This window comes from Triturus cristatus, chromosome 3_2 (genome assembly GCF_964204655.1).
Source record: "Triturus cristatus chromosome 3_2, aTriCri1.1, whole genome shotgun sequence".
In the NCBI taxonomy this organism is placed as follows: Eukaryota; Metazoa; Chordata; class Amphibia; order Caudata; family Salamandridae; genus Triturus; species Triturus cristatus.
In genome coordinates this window covers 747683090-747698103 of record NC_140584.1, presented here as the reverse complement: position 1 = coordinate 747698103, position 15014 = coordinate 747683090, and the positions used below count along the sequence as shown (strand labels likewise).

General features: G+C 50.9%; 1 protein-coding gene and 1 non-coding gene across 2 annotated transcripts in view; both read left to right on the top strand.

Annotated features, from left to right (window-relative positions):
* The window catches only part of WDR75 (WD repeat domain 75), a 226571-nt gene that overhangs the window by 180505 nt on the left and 31052 nt on the right, over positions 1 to 15014 (top strand). The window lies entirely within an intron of this gene.
* Positions 13109 to 13238, top strand: LOC146858043 (small Cajal body-specific RNA 24). Its single transcript, XR_014980367.1, has one exon.

The window sequence follows — 15014 nt, the reverse complement described above, 5'->3', positions numbered from 1 at the left end:
GCAGATTTTCTACTCGAAACACTGCTACCCATCCAAACTAGGAGCCAGTTCTTCCCCATGCTCCAGAGTGTGATGATCCAAGGGAAAGAGGCGTTCAAGGACCCAGCAATATGCCGATCCATCACGCCCAGAACAGAAAAGAAATACAAACACTCCTCACAGGACCCTCCATATATCAAGGGATCCGTCACTGCTGACTCCATTATAGCATCCACGGCCAGAAAAAGGGCCAATGTCCCGGCGACCTCGGGGCCACCTCCTGACAAAGAGAGCAGAAGGATGGACCTCACTGGAAGGAAAATAGAGAGGAACGCTGCAATGCACTGGCGCATGGCGAACTCAAATGCGATACTGAGCAGGCACCAGTACCAACATTGGGACGAGATGGGGGACCTAATCAAACATCTTCCCGAACAATACCAACAAAGGGCTTCCCATCTAGTGGAAGAGGGGAAGAATATAGCGAACTAGTGCCTTAAGACTGCATTGGACGGGGCAGAGACATCAAGCAGACTGATGGCGATAGGAATCACTGAAAGGAGGCAGGCCTGGCTCAGAATTTCAGCATTCAAACAAGAGGTCCAAAATAATATACTGAATACCCCTTTCAACGGAGAGACACTGTTTGGGGCACCGGTGGATGAGAAGCTCACCCAACTCAAAAAAGAGAATGAGACGGCAAGGTTCATGGGGGCCCTGCAATTCAGGGGATGCGAAGAGGTACCCCGACTCTGAGACCTTACGGAAGGGGAGGTAACCAGCCGGGAACGTCACACCAAAGTTTCCAGCAAGGCGAGAGCCACTGCCAACAGGGGCAGCAGAAACAAAACTGGCAGTACCAGCCTAGAGGCCAGTCCTTTTGCGGTAGGGGGGAACGAACGAGGACAAAGAACAAGAGGGGGAGACCAACCCACCTCAAAGTGACTTCGCACGGAGAAGATGGCTCAACCACAATATACCTCCGAGGGTGGAGCACAAAAAGAACAAAATGGGGGGGGGGTACACAAACCAACCACCTACAAGCATGCAACACCAGTAGGCGGAAGACTGAGGCTTTTCCTTCGGGAATGGCAAAAAATAACTACAGGCAAATGGATACTCAACATCAATCAGTACGGATACTGCATAGAGTTGGAAAGGAGCCCTCCAAACAGAAAACCAAAAAGAAGGGAACACTCAAGACAGGAGCTAGCACAACTCGCAGAGGAGGCGCTACAGCTGCTCCAAAAGGAGACCGTAGAACCAGTACCTTTCAAGGAGAGGAACAAAGGAGTGTACTCAAACTACTTCCTGGTACCAAAGGTGGACGAGACACTAAGACCCATCCTGGATCTACGGTTCCTAAACAAGTACGTAAGGACGCAAAAATTCAAAATGACATCCCTACAAGAACTACTCCCACAGATGGGAGACGGGGACTTCATGTCCACAGTGGATCTCAAAGACGCCTACCTGCACATCCCAATGAACAGGCAGCACAAAAAACTGTTAAGGTTCACAATCAACAAAGATCACTACCAATTCACAACCCTGGCATTCGGGCTGAAGTCCGCACCAAGGGTTTTCACAAAATGCCTTGCAGCAGTAGCAGCGTACCTGCGGAGGAAATCAATCAATCGCATTTATAAAGCGCGCTACTCACCCATCAAGGGTCTCAAGGCGCTGGGGGGGGGGGGGGGGTCAGTGCTCGAAGAGCCAGGTCTTGAGCTGCCTTCTGAAGGAGAGGTGGTCAGGTATGGCGCGAAGGTGACTGGGCAGAGAGTTCCAGGTCTTCGCTGCTAGAAAAGAGAAGGATCTTCCTCCGGCGGTGGCTTTGCGGATGCGGGGTACGGCTGCCAGGGCCTGTCCGGTGGAGCGCAGAGTGCGCGGGGGAGTGTAGAAGGAGACGCGGTTGTTGATGAGTTTGGGTCCGAGGTTGTGAAGGGCTTTGTGTGCGTGGGTGAGTAGTCGGAAGGTGATCCGCTTGTTGATGGGTAGCCAATGGAGTTTTTTCAGGTGTCCGGAGATGTGGTGGTGGCGAGGGATGTCCAGCATGAGTCTTGCGGCAGCGTTCTGGATCCGTTGGAGTTTCCTCTGCAGCTTGGTGGTGATGCCGGCGTACAGGGTGTTCCCGTAGTCCAAGCGGCTGGTGACGAGGGCGTGGGTGACGGTCTTCCTGGTGTCGGTGGGGATCCAGCGGAAGATCTTGCGGAGCATGCGGAGGGTGTTGAAACATGCCGAGGTCACCGAGTTCACCTGTCTGGTCATGGTGAGGGAGGAGTCCAGGATGAAGCCGAGGTTGCGCGCATGGTCGGTGGGTTGGGGAGTGTTGCCTAGGGCGGGGGGCCACCAGGAGTCATCCCATGCGGTGGGAGTGGGGCCGAGGATGAGGACCTCCGTTTTGTCTGTTTTCAGTTTCAGACGGCTGTCTGTCATCCAGTTCGCCACTTCCTTCATTCCTTCATGTAGTCTGGTCCTAGCTGATGTGGGGTTGTTAGTGAGGGATAAGATGAGCTGGGTGTCGTCGGCGTATGATATAAGGTCGAGTCCGTGTTTGCGTGCAATGTTCGCCAGGGGGGTCATGTAGATGTTGAAGAGAGTGGGGCTGAGGGAGGATCCTTGAGGTATGCCGCAGATGATCTCCGTGGCTGTGGATCTGAAGGGGGGAAGGCGGACTCTCTGAGTCCTTCCGGAGAGGAAGGAGACGATCCATTCCAGGGCCTTGCTTCTGATGCCGGCGTTGCTGAGGCGGCGTATCAGGGTGCGGTGGCAGACCGTGTCGAAGGCTGCAGAGAGGTCCAGGAGTATGAGGGCCACGGTCTCTCCCTTGTCGGTCAGGGCTCTGATGTAGTCCGTTGCTGCGATCAGGGCGGTTTCGGTGCTGTGGTTGGCCCTGAAACCGAACTGTGTGGGGTCGAGGGAGTCGTTGGTTTCCAGGGCGTTGGTGAGTTGAGCATTGACGATTTTCTCAATCACTTTGGCAGGGAATGGCAGGAGAGAGATGGGCCGGAAGTTTTTGAGTTCGGTGGGGTCTGCTGTAGGTTTCTTTAAGAGGGCGTTGAGCTCTGCGTGTTTCCAGCTCTCCGGGAAGGTGGCGGCGGTGAGGGAGGCGTTGATGACGTCTCGGAGGTGCGGTGCGATGATGTCGTCTGCCTTGTTGTAGATGTGGTGCGGGCAGGGGTCCGATGGGGATCCGGAGTGGATCGAGTTCATTATGCGGGTGGTCTCCTCGGTGGTGGTAGGGTTCCAGGTGAGGATGGTGGTGGTGTCGGTGGCGGGTTCCGGAGGGGGGCTTGTGTCGGCGGTCGGGAAGCTGTTGTATATGTCGGTGATCTTGTGGTGGAAGAAGGTTGCGAGGGAGTCGCAGAGGTCCTGTGAGGGAGGGATGGAGTTGTTTTCTGCTTCCGGGTTGGAGAGCTCTTTGACGATGCCAAATAGTTCCTTGCTGTTGTGGGCGTTGTTGTCAAGTCTGTTCCGGTAGGCCGTTTTTCGTGCGGCGCGGAGGTGTTGGCGGGTGGCGTCCTTGAGAGCTGACATGTTCTCTTCGGTCTGGTTAAGGCGCCACGTCTTCTCGCGGGCGCGGCATTCTTTCTTGGAGTTCTTGAGGTCGGGGGTGAACCAGGAGTTTTTCTTGTGGTTGTTGGTGCTGGCTTGAGTCTTCAGGGGGGCCAGGAGGTTGGCGCAGTCGGAGATCCAGTTTGTGAGGTTGTTGGCGGCTACGTTGGTCGGTGGTGCTGGTGGGTTGGTTCTGGGAGAGGGCTGATGCGAGCTGTTCCGTGGTGATACGATTCCAGTGTCTTCTTGGTGGTTGCTGGGTGTGGTGGGGCACGGTGGTCTTCTTGAAGATTAAGTGGACGCAGCTGTGGTCCGACCAGGTGAGTTCGGTGGTGTGGCTGAAGGTGATGTGTTTGCTGGAGGAGAAGATGGGGTCGAGCGTGTGTCCGGCGTCGTGGGTGGGGGTGTTGACTAGCTGATTCAGTCCCAGGTTGGCGAGGTTGTCCAGTAAGGCGGTGGTGTTGTTGTCGGTGAGGTTCTCCAGGTGAAAGTTGAGGTCTCCTAGGAGGATGTAGTCGGTGGATGAGAGTGCGTGAGGGTTGACGAAGTCTGCGATGTCTTCGCTGAACTTGGTGCGAGGTCCTGGTGGTCTGTACATGATGGTCACTCTGAGGGTGGTTTTGGGGTCGCTGTGGATCATGAAGTGGAGGTGTTCGGCGTCTGGGAGTGAGTTGTCGTGTCGGTCGAGATGCGGATGGAGTTTTTGTGTGCGATGGCGATGCCTCCTCCGATGCGGTTGGTGCGGTCTTTCCGGATGATTTTGTAGCCGTCTGGGATGGCTATGGCGATGTCGGGTGCCGAGGAGGGGTTCATCCAGGTCTCGGTGAGGAAGGCGATGTCCGGGTTCGTAGGGTTGATGAGGTTCCACAGTTCGATAGCGTGCCTGTGGATGGATCGGGTGTTGACCAGGATGCAGTGGAGGTTGTTTCCGGGGGAGTAGTTCTTGGCGGGAGCAGAGTGGGTTCGGAGGCAGTTAAAGCAGCAGTTGCTGCAGGTGAAGGGTCCGTGGGTGCGTTTCGGGGTGGCGCAGTAGCAGCCCGGCGTGCGGCCGGGGTTGAGGTTGGCGAGGAAGGCGGAGTCGTAGGTCAGGCGGGGGCCAGAGGTTCGGGTGCTGGGCGCGGTCCGGGCGCAGACGGGCTTGCCTTAGGCGTGCCAGCGGCGCGTCCGCTGCGCGGCCGCCATATAAGGGGTAGGCGGGGACAGCTGGGAGGCGGGAGGAGGGTGGGTAGGGGGGAAAAAGAGCAGGAAAAGCGGCGAAGGGCCTCGGGGAGGCGAGGAGGCCCGAAAAAGCGGAAAAGTACCTAGAAGGGGTACAAAAGCCGGAAAAGCGAGAAAACGACAAAAAGCGGCGGAAGGACGGGGGGGGGACGGCGGGGGCACGAGGGGCAGCAGGCACTCAGGGATACAAAAAGCAAGGGGAGCGCGATCACAACGGGGAAAGCAGGCACTCAGGGATACAGAAGGCAAGGGGAGCGCGATCACACGGGGAAAGCAGTCACTCTGGGATACAAAAAAGCAAAAGGGGACGCGATCATACACAGGGGAAAAAGGCAGACACTCTGGGGGACAGTCGGCACAACAACAGAGCAGAAGGCAGGCACAGAGGATCTGGTGGCGCCGCGAGGGCAGGGGAGCGACCTACCCTGGGGTCAAAGGTCGCTACCACTGCCTCGCAGTGGCCGCCATATAAGGGGTAGCCGGGGAGGCGGGGACAGCTGGGAGGCGGGAGGAGGGCGGGTAGGGGGGAAAAAGAGCAGGAAAAGCGGCGAAGGGCCTCGGGGGAGGCGAGGAGGCCCGAAAAAGCGGAAAAGTACCTAGAAGGGGTACAAAAGCCGGAAAAGCGAGAAAACGACAAAAAGCGGCGGAAGGACGGGGGGGGCGGCGGGGGCACGAGGGGCAGCAGGCACTCAGGGAAACAAAAAGCAAGGGGAGCGCGATCACAACGGGGAAAGCAGGCACTCAGGGATACAGAAGGCAAGGGGAGCGCGATCACACGGGGAAAGCAGGCACTCTGGGATACAAAAAAGCAAAAGGGGACGCGATCATACACAGGGGAAAAAGGCAGACACTCTGGGGGACAGTCGGCACAACAACAGAGCAGAAGGCAGGCACAGAGGATCTGGTGGCGCCGCGAGGGCAGGGGAGCGACCTACCCTGGGCCTCGACGACTGGCTAATAAAAGCAAGTTCACGCGAAAAATGCGAGGAACACGCACAGCGGGTCACAAGGACACTAACGAACCTGGGGTTCTCAATACACTGGGGGAAATCATCAATGAAACCAGAGCAGGTGAAGATATTCCTGGGGGCACAGATCAACACCATAGGCAGAACGGTGATGCCCAGCGACAAGAGAATAGCCCTGCTGAAGGAGACGCGCCTCTACCAGAAGGGGCAAGCTCTGACAGTGAGAACAGCGAGCATGATCATGGGGATGATGGCGTCATGCATCCACCTAGTCCCTAATGTACGGCTTCACATGAGACCATTCCAGGAATGGCTGCAACAGCAGTGGTCACAGGCAAGCGGAAGTTGGGAGGTTCTAGTGGTTGTTACGCACGCAGTGCAAGAGGAGATAGCATGGTGGAACAGGGAGAACATAACTATAGGAAAGCCCTTGACACCACCAAGCCCAACTGTGACCATCACCACAGACGCATCCCAGATAGGATGGGGAGCACACATGAACACGCTCAAGAGTGAGGGGTCTGTGGACTCCAGCAGATGCGGTCAGACACATCAACTACCTGGAATTGAAGACCATATGGCTAGCCCTGAAGGCCTTCCAGAGGCAGCTATACAACCAAAAAGTGTTGATGCAGACGGACAATACTACAACAATGTTCTACATCAACAAACAGGGAGGAACACAATCGTTCCCCCTTTCCACTCTGGCACAAGAGATTTGGAGATGGGCCATCCCACTCAAAATAGACCTGCTGGCCATACACCTACCAGGGAAGGACAATGTGGAAGCAGATTGGCTCAGCAGGCAGACCTCGGCATCCCACGAGTGGGAGCTCAATGGACAGTAAACGAAAAGGCTATTCAAAAGGTGGGGTACGCCGACAATAGACCTGTTTGCAACACACCAGAATGCAAAATGCCGAAACTTCGCATCCAGAGAACCAGAAAAACAATCCCAGGGGAATGCCCTATGGATAATTTGGTCAAGGACATTTGCATACGCTTTTCCACCAATACCACTGATACACAGGGTACTCAACAAGTGCAAGACCAGCAACATGACAATGATCCTGGTGGCACCACAGTGGGCAAGACAGACATGGTACTCACAAATAGTGGAAATGGTACAGGGCCCTCGAAACAAATGCGCAAAAAGAAAGGACTTGCTCTCCATGCAGAACGGAGAGGTTCTAAACCCAGAGCCAGAGAGCCTCGGACTGGCAGCTTGGCCCCTGAAGACATAGAGTTCGCACACCTTAAACTACCTCAAAGCACTATGCGAGTGCTGCGGGAGGCAAGGAGACTAACAACACGAAAATGTTATGGGGAAAAGTGGAAAAGGTTCACAATGTGGTGCAGCAAAAATAAACTGCAAAATAAATTGACATGGGAATCAACGGTGCTTAGATACCTCACACACCTACTAAAGGCTAAACGATGCTCATCCTCGCTGAGGGTCCACCTAGCGGCGATCGTAGCTTACACACGAGGTGAGACAGGAGGGAGTTTCTTTACGTCCCGAGTAGTAAAGAGATTCCTGGAAGGGGCAAAAAGAATAGCGCCACCAAAGAGGATGCCGCCTCCGGCATGGAACCTCAACATAGTCCTTACGGAACTTATGAAGGCGCCCTTTGAGCCCATTCACAAGGCCTCACTACAAATACTGACAATGAAAACCGCCTTTCTGGTGGCAATAACCTCGCTGCGCAGAGTAAGCGAGCTGCAAGCACTAATGCTGCAAGAGCCCTACATCCAGATACACAAGGACAGAGTCGTAATGAGAACGGACCCACACTTCATGCCAAAGGTGGTGTCAGCATTCCATATAAATCAGACAATTCAAATACCAAGTTTCTTTCAGAACCCAGCAACAAGCGCAGAAAGGGCACTGAACACTCTAGACGCTAGAAGGGCGGTGATGAGCTACATCGAGAGAACCAAAGAACACAGGAAAACCAAGAAGTTTTTTGTGTCCTTCGCAACGAGCTTCCTGGTTAGACCAGTGACAAAATGCACCATTGCACGATGGATTGCACTAACAATACAATTCTGCCACAAACAGGCGGGGCAAGAACTATCTGAGGGGCCACGGGCCCACTCCACACGGAAGAAGGGAGCAACAATTGCCTTTCTGGCAAATACACCCATTCTAGACATATGCCTGGCGGCAACATGGGCTTCGGTGCACACGTTCACCAAGCACTACTGCGTGGATAGACAGATGAACAAGGAAGCACAAGTAGGACAGAAGGTGCTCCAACATATATTCAACGACCAACGCTCATCTTCCACCCAGCCGCCACAGAGATAAGAAACCGCTACAAAATCTATGCACAGCATAGTGAATCCAGAAAGATTCACGCTGCAAAACGAATGGTTTCTTACCTGTCGGTGTAAGTTTGCAGCTTGAAGATCTTTCTGGATTCACTAGCGAACCCACCCACCTCCGCCAGGAAGATGAGGCAGGAGAAAAAGGTGGAAGGACAAAGACTAAAATAACAAGATAATACTGAAAGGATATATAAAAGGGAAATTACTAAAACGCCTAGGGTAAAAAAAAAAAAAAGAGGAAGGGAACAAAGAACCCGAAGATGGCGCCCCAAGGTGGGACTTGCGCAGGAAGCACGCCGACGTCACGAGAGGTACACCAAATGGTGAGACGTCGACGCCCACCTGGGCTACGAAAAAAAAAACAGAAAAGAGACTACGAATCCGGACCCAACCACCAGATCGCGGAATAATGACCCAACCACCAGATCGCGGAGTAATGCACAGCATAGTGGATCCAGAAAGATCTTCAAGCTGCAAAACTACACCGACAGGTAAGAAACTATTCGTTTACCTTTGCCAGATTTCCCAATCTGACAGAGTACTGATGAAAATTTTATGGAGTCTTGCTTTACACTCCTCACCTTGGCCAATCTACACTTGAGCCATATGGAAGTACCTTTTAACTCAATAGGGGTTACATTTGGGATGTTCTAGTGATGTCTTAAGGAAATTGAAGGTGCAATTGAAGTGACCGGTTCGAAACATTACAAAAGGCATGGCTTCAGCTTCTTAACTCCAACCCCAACCATCACAACAGCTGTAAAATGCTCAGGATGGAGAGCTCACCTAGTGAATCCAAAATCTGAGCATGTTGAATAGAGGAGGCAGTCAAGCACATACAGGCTCTCAACCCTGGGGGTCAAACTAGTCTGTGGCAGCAGGCTGGACTGAACCAGTCAGCTAGCACTCTAGAGTGCTGGTAGGTTTCTGGGGGTACCTCTAAGGTACCCTCTGTGTGCATGTATTAATAAATCCATCACTGGTATCAGTGTGGGTTTATTAATTCAAGATGTTTGATACCAAACACCGTATGTTTCAGTGAAGCCATGATGTAGCTGGGGAACTGGTTTTGACCAGTGCCCAGTACATACCTTAAGATGGCTTCCATGCTCACTTGTAATGTCTAGCAGTAGAACTAGACACCACAGGGGCATATCTGCTCATGCAGATATGTAATCACATAACATATAATACTCCCTTCCTTAGAGCTCAAAAGCCTGCTGTGGGGTGATTTACATATATTAGATGCAGTGACTTTGGCATGACACACGGGAGTGTCATGTCATGTTTGCACCATGTCACACAGCCTGCAATGGAAGTCTGTGGAATTTGTATATGGGTCTCTTAGAGTGGCATAAGATATGCTGCAGCCATCTTTAGTGCCCCTGGCCTAAGTTCCTAGAGTACCTTTTACTAGTGACTTACAGGGCTGCTAAAGTCCTTAGCCAAATTGTAGCACAATTAGACTTTACCTTGTGTTAGGGAAGGAGCTCTGGCACTGAGGTCTGGTTAGCAGGCCACAGTGCACTGCTGAAAATCAGCATCTAGTAACTAAAAAGAGGGCAAAAGGTTGGGGGTGGGTAGGTAGGTGCAACAAAAGCCCATCTCTCTACACTGGGCATGTGATTTCTGGACCTTCAACCACAGGTGACCATTACCACACATTCCCCACTTGTGGTTTAGGGAGCACACCTCAGCCACATTACTGTTTAAGAAACTTGGACTTGAAAGGTTTCAATCCTGTTGTTCCTATCAACTACCTGTAGCTCCCAATTATCCAGTTGGTGCTCAGTTATTCTCCTTCATTTGGGGGGAAACCGTCCTAGTAAAGACCGACAACATGACTGCCACATATTACATCTAGAAGTGTGGGGGGAGGTGCAGTCGCTAGAACAAAATATCTGGCACTCTGTCATTGACAAACAGGATCCGCTGTCAGCGGATCATCTGCATGAGTTGGACAAGAACTTTGCAGCCCTCTTAAGCAGGGCGCATCCACAAGTCCACAAGTAGGAAATTAATCCTCCAGTATTTCAAATGTACTCTCAAAGGTGGGACACACCCACAATCGATCTTTTGGCCACCTTCAAAAACACAACATGCCAAAGCTTCTCCTCCTGGTACCCACAGACTCTGAGCATTGACCTGTGGGGGAATCCTAGCTTACACTGTTTCTCCATTACCTCTAATCCCATATTTAGTGAAAAGATGAGGCAAACATCCATTACCGTCATTCTGAGCACACCAACTTGGGCGAGATGGCCATTTTAGTGCTACTGGAAATGTCAATCCATCCATAGGAAAGGAAACGGATTAAACCAGACTTCTTGATTGAGCATTAGGGTCAGCTCAGGCTCCACAACAGATCATAATAAAACTGCAAGCCTGCTGCTCCTCATTCTGTTCTCCATTCTCTGACATACTGTACTATTCACGTCGATCTGTCTGCCCCATGATGTTACAGGCCAAGCCCTTAATTGGTTCATATCTTTTCTCCCTGGTTGCCATCAGGTGGTATCACTTCCCCCTTTCTCTCCAATGAAAAGATTGGAGGCTGCAGTCATCTCCCCATTCTATTTAGTTTTAAGGGAACTTAGGCTGAAAATGTTTGCGTTCACTTGTATTTATTCAAATGAGGCCTGAGCTTGTCTTCATGTAGTCTGTTTTTAGGTCTCGCCTGAGCCAGCACATGCCCTACTCTGGCGAGACATTTAGTGTGTGGGCTTTCAAAAGTCCGACCACAGCTTTGGGGTAACATAGCATGCGGTTACGCGCACAATGACGAGCAGAGGCGCCATCTGGCTTTCCTCTCTCGTCATGGTGCGTACACATCGCTCGCGATCACTTTCGCCGCGCGCACCACTCGCAGGCTCATCTCCCTCTCAGTGAACAGCCCCTCCTCCACCTCAGATAGTATTTCTTTTAGCTTCGCGAGGTGCGTGCTGCAGTCTAATCTCCTGTATTATTGTGGCAGGCTCCTGTGGGCTTGGCTGTCTCACTGCTTCTTTTTTATGCGGAGTCCGTTCGTATGTTGTAATGCTTTTCTTCAAAGTGTTTTACTGTATTTTTTTGGAGCAGTTTACCGATGTTGAGTCCCAGCGTCCCTCAGCCTTCGCTTGTGTGTTTTTTCAAAGACCTTCAAACTTGAGCGAACAAGGACGCATTGGAAGTTTTGATTGGCAAGCCAACCTGCTGCCTTATTAACCCAGATCCTCTGCTGATGTGACGTTCTGCCATTTCCCTGGCCTCCCAGTTTGTATTGCAGTGCAGGCAGAATCCAAAGGTTCTCACTAAGAATTAGTATTCCGTGTTTGTCTGTTGTACACAAAATCGGCCTTGATGCAAGTATTTTTGACTCCGAAGCTGCATTGCTTTTTTGAAAATGCTAGTTTGCTTGCGTAAACAGCAGTTACATTAGCCTGTTCTAGTATGCGGAGCCTAACTTCATTTTGAATGCCAGTTTTGCCATTAACAATTCAGTTTTAGTGGATAGCTTGAGGTGGCCTTTTGCCTACAGGACTGATTTTGATTCCCGAATTTAATGCATTGTTTTTCTCAGTTTGTGGCCAGATTAAGCTTAGCTGCAAATAACTTGTTTGGAGACTTAGTAACCTACTATAAAATTATATTACGTAAGAATGATAAGAGCAGTTTGACGAAAAATAATACAGTAGGTAGAAGTGTGTGTGTTTTTCTATGCATTTACAGTTTGGTGTCCTGTCACTTTTTTTCTCTTGTGAAAATGTTAGTTGGTAACACAACATAGGAGATAGTACGGATCTTTTTACATTCTCTCTCTCTCTCTTGCGCGCGCTTTCTCTCTTGCGCGCGCTTTCTCTCTTGCGCGCGCTTTCTCTCTCGCGCGCTTTCTCTCGCGCGCGCATTCTCTCTCGCGCGCATTCTCTCCCGCTCTCTCTCTCCCGCCTCCAGCGCGATCCTGCACAACAGCTGAGACCTCAGTACCGGGGATTTAGGTGTCTCGGAAGATATAAGCTCAAGACATCAGAGTATCGGGCCCACTGATGTAAATGGTCTTTATGCAGGCTAGCCATAGAGAACTAGCACACCTGGCTCACTTTCTAGATGTTACTCTACAGTGTAACAGTCTCCTTTCAGTGATCATGGCTTTTGTACAGATGGTATTGCCGTAGCACCATAGAGTTTCATGACACATAAGAGGCACTAAGAAAATGTTGAGGTTGGCATCATTTAGTTGTCAGGAAAAGATGCAACCTCAGTAAGGTGAATTACTGTTTTAAGAAGTTTTAGGTTTGTAATTGCATAGTCAACAGTGGGATAAGTAAACATTAAAATTGAGATTTCATCAAAGTGCTCGATTTTGCTTGTTGTAATAGAAACCTGGTTTTCAATGACCCCAAACCGATGTGCGTTTTATTGAATAATATTTGAGACCCAGAACGTTTTACAAAACGTCAGCAAAAGTGTAGCGGAAAGCCTTTAGTAACCAAGTGCTGCACACATCTTCCCGGTAATATTGTATATCAAGCGATAATCCACAGCTGTATGCTTACTCCTCAGGCCCACGCTGTCTCGCATGCAAAACGTGTTGATCCAGCAAAAACCTGGTCCTGAAGTCTGATTTGCTGATCGCTTAAAAGCCCAGTTGACATACATGATGATTATGAATACAAACCCAATAATTCTTATAGATGTGAGTATCTGTTCTGATCAGCCTGACCATCCTGCTATCTAGAAGTTTCTTTCCAATTGAAGAGAGGTACATCCATCTTTGTTCAAAAATATCCAATTAAACCACTCTTGGCAAACTGTTTGTTTCATTCTAGATTTAAACAAGCATTGGCTTAGCCAATAGGTCTAGCCTTTGGGACCTTATAAGTGTTTAACCATGCAACAGTTAATGTTGTTGCACCAAGGATATTGTGCTGCATAACTAAATACTTATAAGGTCCCAAAAGCAAGACCTATCGGCTATGTCTATATATATGCCTGTCTATAGTACTTGAAACTTCAGTTAAGTACAGATGTTTCAACAGTAAAGGGTCATTGCAAATTATCCAATTAATGCTTCATATTAATGGATACTTGGGTATTAACAGTTTCTCCAATTCATGGTGAAAACTGTACACAAGTGTCCAACAGTAACAGAGGTTATCTAACCAGCTCATAGAAGTTTAAATGGGCTTGCTCGTTCCACCTCTTACATTATCACACAAGCCAGTGTGACTAAATCTTTTTCCCAGTATGTTATGAGGCTGTACATTAGCCTAGGGTATACTGAGCGCTTTGTATCCACTGTAATCTGAGCTGTAGCCTTCAGAATGAAAAGAACACTAGAACAACCCTTGTCTGAGTGTGCCAAATGTATTTTTTCAAAACCTTCTAAAGAGGATTGTAATGTATATGTTCGAGGCATATGAGCTGCAGATTACACACTTTTGCATAGATCGCCATCTGGTGTTGGGCCCGGATGTTTGCAGTTTGTTTTTCCTCTTGGAAAGTCTTTGGAAGTCACGAGGTCGGTGACTCCTCCTTTGGATCGTATTGCGCATGGGCTTCGGCTCCATCCTCAGATTGTTTTTTTCCGCCATCGGGCTCGGATGTGATCTTCGCGCTCCGGTTCCGAACAGCTTCCAGTTCGACGATCGACGCGCAATCCTCACCCTAATCGCTGTATTGTTTCGATACACGATCTCTAAAATCAACGTGCTTCCTCATTGACACAAACCTTCGGTTCCAGTCGTCGACGGCGGCCTTCGGGCCTATCCAGGCTCTGGTCCCGGCTCATGGAAAGAACTCCATTTAAAAAGTGCCATCGATGTGGGTCCAAATTTCCCCACACCGATCTTCATGAGGTATGCAACCTTTGCCTCTCCCCAGAACACGAGGCTCGAGACTGTCCGGCCTGTAAGTCTTTCCGATCCAAAAAGACTATTCGGGACCGAAGAGCCAGAAGGAACATGGCACACTCCCCGACGTCCATTCCAGTCGACATCTTCAGAGACGACATTGACTATCTGGAACATCATCGTACCGAAGAAGACCTAGTCAGCGCTTCCGAGGCCGACGAGTCAAATGTGGAGGACATCACCCCGGCGCAGAGGGTCGGGAGTACCAATCTACCCCCTCCCACACCCGCGCCGACACCCAAAAAGGCTTCGATCACGCCTTCGCCTCCGGGCCTAGGCAAGACCAGAGACCCTGCTTCACACACCCCACCTTCGGGCCCGGTGAAGAAGCCAAGTAAGCCTTCCGGCGGCTCCGTCTCGAGCCAGCCTGCCAGCAGTGCCGAGAAACACACTTCGGCACCGAAAAAGAAGACCGCCTCCACCTCGACACCGAGCTCCGCACCGAAGCCCTCTGGGTCGAAACCCAGCCCTTCGGCACCGACGCCATCTTCGGTGCCAACCAAACCACACAAGGCCACCGACACTTCCAAGCCGAAGCCCATTTCGGCGCCGACCAAGAGATCTGAGGGTTCCAAGCCGGGTCTAAACATCAAACCGGCACGGAAAAGCCTAAAAAATCATCGGTTCGGCGCCGACGGACCAAATTACCTTACCAGAGCTATTTACACCGGATCCCTTGCAAAAAACTTTCACCAAGGATCCAAAAACTGAACATTTGACACACTCTACAAAAAAGAGACATTTGGAGAAGCCTCCTCCACCTCCAAAGAGGAAGGACTCTGCTACCTCTCCGTTCAGAATACCTTCCCCCTCCTCCTCCACCTCCTCCTCCTTCCCCACCTCCACCCCCTCCACCCCCACCTCATCGCTCTCCTACTCCGTCTCCAGACGATGATGATCACGGGGACCCATGTTATGATACAGGGGGATGTGCCACAAGACTGCACCGCTACAGGATCTCCAGATCCATGGGACAATTACCATATACCAGATATCCCCAACGTCCCACAAGACGATATTTACCCTTCTAGACCATCTCCACCAGAAGATTCATTAGGGTTTAACCATCTTCTGC